We start from the raw sequence: 5,109 nt of genomic DNA, 5'->3' as shown, positions 1-5,109 counted from the left end.
GTTCCCCATGGTATTGGTCTTTGGATCACGTGTTGGACTCGTGATCGACAGCTATTTCCCACTCGGAAGAGAGCTCAGAGCTCGTATGACCAATCTATGGGTAATGCTGTGACCTTACACGCATCCCCCCCCAAAAAAAAATCCCCGCCCACGAGAGTTGGAATAACGACGCGAGACGCAGCGACACTGAAATTATTTCAGCCCTGGGCAGGATTCGAATCCGGACCACCGTAGTGACAGTCGGCGACTCTACCAGCCGCGCCACCGAGTCGTGGTGCGTGTGTGTGTGTGTGTGTGTGTGTGTATTCACTTGGTCTTTGGATCACGTGTTGGATTCGTGATCGACAGCTATTTCCCTCCTGGAAGAGAGCTCAGAGCTCGTAGGTCCGATCTATGGGTAATGCTATGACCTTGCACACACACACACACCCAACTCCCCGCCCACGAGAGTCAGAGTAACGACCCGAAGCGCAGTGGTACCGAAATAATTTCGGCCTTGGGCAGGATTCGAACCTAGAACTACGTGTATGTGTGTGTGTGTGTATTCACCTTGGTCTTTGGATCACGTGTTGGACTCGTGATCGACAGCTATTTCCCTCCCGGAAGAGAGCTCAGAGCTCGTATGACCGATCTATGGGTAATGCTATGACCTTTCACACACACACACACACAACTCTCCGCCCACGAGAGTCAGAGTAACGACCCGAAGCACAGCGATACCGAAATAATTTCGGCCCTGGGCAGGATTCGAACCAGGTACTGCGAGCACCACCGTACTTCCCAGTCCAGCGCTCTACCAACCACGCCACCGAGTCGTGTGTGTGTGTGTGTGTGTGTGTGTGTGTGTGTGTGTGTGTGTGTGTGTGTGTGTGTGTGTGTGTGTTTGTGTGGGAGCGTGTGTGTGCGTGCGTGTGTGTGTGCGGGCGTGTGTGTGTGCTTGCATGCGTGCGCGTGCGTGCGTGTGTGTCTGTGTGTGATTTCAGTAACACTAAAATATGAACAATTCTTGTCGGTGCAAATATAATTACTTTCAATCTTGTCACATCCTCACGGATTAAATGCTTATTTTAAAACGGGGGTGGGTGGGGGCGCAACTCTGTCACGACTACCAACTGTGCAGGAACATCGATTCTGTTGTTTCACTCGTCACCTAACCACGAACACCTAACAACACAAACCGATACCTTTTTGAGTGAGTGTACACTCAGATTCTTTGTTGGTCCCATTTCCATGCAGAGTGAGTGGCAATACAGTCCAACTAATTAGTCTCGAGATTTTGTGAAGTTGATTTCCTAGGGGCCTGGCATGTATAGACCTGCGATCTGCAACATTCTGCCATTTTCTTTTTTCAATAAATTATTACTAAGGTCAAGATTGCTTTCGGTTGGCAAATTGTGACGTTTTCTATTCCTTTGGCAACCATTCCTGCTTTGAGCAAACTGACCCACGTTTATTTTCTAAGTTTTTAGCCTTCCTATGGATCAAAAGGTCTCCAATCTGTAGGTTCTACATTGTCTAACAGGTCTTGTAACCAGTAAGAAACTATTTCGCTCGACTGTTGTGTTTGAAGCTCATAAAATTTGATTTCTCTACCTGTGATGTATTGTTGCATAGCTACAGCATCCATTCAGCATGTCCTAACAGAATATTTGCAGCGAGCTCTTGCAAGGGTTTTAAATGAAATAAAACAAAATTACAGCTATCTATATCAATATACAAAGTTGGTCTGTATGTTTTTGTGCATGGTGTGGGTGTGCAATATATGCTTGTATATGTATGCCCATCAACGTATGGATGGCGCATAAGTATGTCACCTTGATTATGTTATATCAATTAAACAGTTACAAATGTCAAATAACTTAAGTCGTTACGTTAAGTCATGGAAGGTGATAGGTAGTACAGATACAAATTACTCAAATCACAATTACAATCACATTTACTGTTTAGAAAGGCCTCATCTTAAAAGAAAAAAACCCCACAGCAATTGTAGTGTATTGTATTGTAATTATAAGTAAGTCCCAAGGGTCTTAATGCCTAAATAGAGTTAGTGGTATTCCCCGCCAAATGATCCCGCCAAAATGTAGAGCTTATGCAGATAATTCGAAGTGAATATGATAATCTATCGTAATGTTTGGAATTGGCTTATTTTAGAAATCCGCACAACCCATCAAGAACGATTTGCTCCGTCCCACTGAAATAGCCTGTTAGCAAATGGCCACTAATTAATCTTAGCTGTTGCAATTAATTAATATGCGGTGTTTGATACCCCTCATTCACACATGACACAGCATTTGACATATTGCCCCTCGACGTCTTTACTAATGCAAGATAACATCCGGAAAGCAAATGTATCGTGCCCACTGGGCATTATGCTGAAGCAGACAAATTGTAACGATCAATTGTCGACATTTTTTGGTGAAAGCCAGCGATGTAGGTAGTGGGGTGGTGGAGGGAAAGACTGTGATTTGTCAGAGTCAAAACACGAGATCCTATTCGACGAATCAACGTTGACCCCTTCCCCCCAACCCTAGTCCCTCCCTGCCCGGCCACCAAGTCGACGTTATTCCCCAAGAAGATAGCCTTCAGTCAAGACGTGAATATTTTTTTTATTGGTTGACGTGAAAGTGGCAACTTAGAATCTTGGGAAATCTTAAACGGAATCGAAAGTACGATCTGGGAACTAGCGTCTCTCCGCATCGTGCAAGGTAGGTTTGGAAAACACGTATACATGCAAGGCCCGTATATAGGCACGTTACTTTCGTTAAGTTTTAGCTAGATGCGTGAATTAGACCTCTTAAGCCTAAATGAAGGTTGTCGAACCTTCTAGACTAGGCAGAGCAAGGCGATCGAGCCAAGAGGTCGCGAATAAGGGGATAGACTTTACGAGTCTTAGATTAAGCCTTACGGGCTCGACAGCGTAGGGCACGTATGCTTAAAACCAAGTCCAGGGCACGGTACCACTGCCACTGCATAATAAACCTTATGCCCAGGGGGAAACGGAGGCGGTTATATTGTATGCAATGGCGTGCAGGTCCCGAGCCCAGGAATCGAGCATACGGTAGATACAGACGACGCGCTGCTGCTGCATCACAAATTTACACTTCTAGGTACAATGAAGAGGACGTAGACGAGGCCAAGCGATCCCGGGGTGAGTACTAGAGATTATCTAGTTCACGGTAAGTAAATATTTGCGTTGAAGCGTGACCAAGCGAATTATTTCGTGATGAAACGTTACCAAGACTTGTTTCGGTTCCTAGGCCCTCCAACCCCAGGTTGGAAATCTAATATTTCGTGATTGATAAAAAGTGCATTTTTTTTTCGGATTGCTCTCCCGTAAGCACTACTCTACCATTCCCATTAGTATTCGTTTTTTTTTCGGGTAATTTCGGTTGGATTTGGAAGACTGCCTAGTCGACGATTTTCAAAAGGTAAGTCTTGACTATTCGTGTTTGAGATTCGTTGCACTATACTAATCTTGGAAATATTCTCCATATTAATGAATCTTGTTTTCCAGACAGCTTGTTAATGTAACGAGAGGGATTGTGAGTTATCTTAAATGATCCAGAGGAAATAGAGAACGGTTCTTTATAGGCAGAACTTCTACAGGAGTGAAGGTTAGTAACAAATAAAATTTACATCATTGTCTAAAGTGCTGCACATATACTAATTGTTCAAAATAAGTTTTTCTTGAAAACTGCTATAGTATATAGTGATCTTGGTGCATTGTTATGAATAAATTAAGGTTGCTTAACACGGAGTTGGGATTTTTTTTTTTTTAACAATCTGTTGGTCCGGTGGACGTGAATCAATCTGTGGTCCGGTATTGGCTCACCTGACGCGAGCAAATCAATGTGGTCCAGTAGCAGCTGGTAAGAGGAGAAATGGTGATTGTGGTGGTGGTGTGAGGAGGACGACGACGAAGTTAAGGTGGCCGTGAAGACGAGGAGGAGGAGTTGAGGTGGTGTGGAGACCAGGAGGAGGAGGAGTTGAGGTGGTGTGGAGACAAGGAGGAGGAGTAGGAGTTGAGGTTGGGAGGAACAAGTGGTTGATGGTCTAAGGAGGAATAGAAGGTAATTGAGGGACTTGATGTGTGGAGAGGTGTAGTAAAGGAAGAAAGATTGTCAATTGATCGGGGTTGAGGGGTGGTAGAATAGACGAGAAGTTGAGAGATAGCAAGGTGGAGCTCATGGAGAGGTATTGGGAAGATGATTTGGTTTTGGGGATTGAATTGGGAGATGGGGGGAAGAGGTGATGAACCAGTAGGTTGTACTGGGTGGGGGGAGGGGAGGTGGCATTTACCAAAGTGGTTGGGTGAACAAGTACCTGCTATGTGGGTGGGTGGGGAGTTGTACTGCTGGTTAGGTGTGCTGGGGATGGAGCCTTGGGGGTTGGAAGGAACAGCTGATCAAAGACCAGCCTCGCCATGGGAAGGATCTTGACGTCTTCAGAAGCGGGAGTGGTGCTTTCTGACGGACTTTAAGGAAATGGGCAAGATCCCAGTTTGCCCTTGTTCAGTCCAAGGTGAGTATCGAGATTTTGTTATTTCTGAAATTGGAAACTATTGTATCATGGTGCGATGGCAATAATACAAAGCTATAGACACTTGCCTTGTTCACTCGATGTAAGGATGACCTTTCATTTGAGGTTCTTTGGTCTTTATATTTAGGTAACGCTTGATGATGAATCTGATGCCTGTTGCCCTCCCATTTTTCAGCCACCTCGTGGGACTGCTGTTGGAAATCGCTGCCGTTCCGTCGTCGTCCAGGACTTGACCCATTCTCTCCTCTCCTCTCCTCTCCACCAGTCAACACTTTGATCTCTCCTCTGGGATCGTCAATTCAGGACAGGGCACCTCTGCATCGAGCTAGGTAGGTCGAGAAAATTAATACCTGTACTGCACGCATGGCAACGCCTGTTGTGGAGTTTTTAGTTCTTGTGGATTCATTCTCTGCATTCACAGCAACAGCAGCAAGTAATTAGAAGCTGTATTTAGTCCGGTTCAAGGAGCCCATTCAGAAAGTGGCATATGCTGTGCCAAATCAACCTTAGTCCTTCTAGTTACCGATCTATAATTGAGTTTCTGTATCATTTAAATTGTGCAAGCATCAC

The 5,109-nt window shown here is 45.0% G+C and overlaps 1 long non-coding RNA gene across 1 annotated transcript; it reads left to right on the top strand.

Moving 5' to 3' along the window:
• Nucleotides 1–2,421: 2,421 nt before the first annotated feature.
• On the top strand, nucleotides 2,422–4,862 carry LOC143030814 (uncharacterized). The gene is made up of 4 exons (XR_012966934.1): nucleotides 2,422–2,705; nucleotides 3,515–3,614; nucleotides 4,432–4,521; nucleotides 4,715–4,862. It is a non-coding gene; the product is annotated as an uncharacterized LOC143030814 (long non-coding RNA).
• The last annotated feature ends 247 nt before the right edge of the window (nucleotides 4,863–5,109 follow it).

The sequence above is a fragment of the Oratosquilla oratoria genome, chromosome 12 (assembly GCF_046742065.1).
Source record: "Oratosquilla oratoria isolate Oo_2021 chromosome 12, ASM4674206v1, whole genome shotgun sequence".
In the NCBI taxonomy this organism is placed as follows: domain Eukaryota; kingdom Metazoa; phylum Arthropoda; class Malacostraca; order Stomatopoda; family Squillidae; genus Oratosquilla; species Oratosquilla oratoria.
Note: the sequence above shows the minus strand (reverse complement) of the source record. Positions and strands in the feature narration are given on the sequence as shown.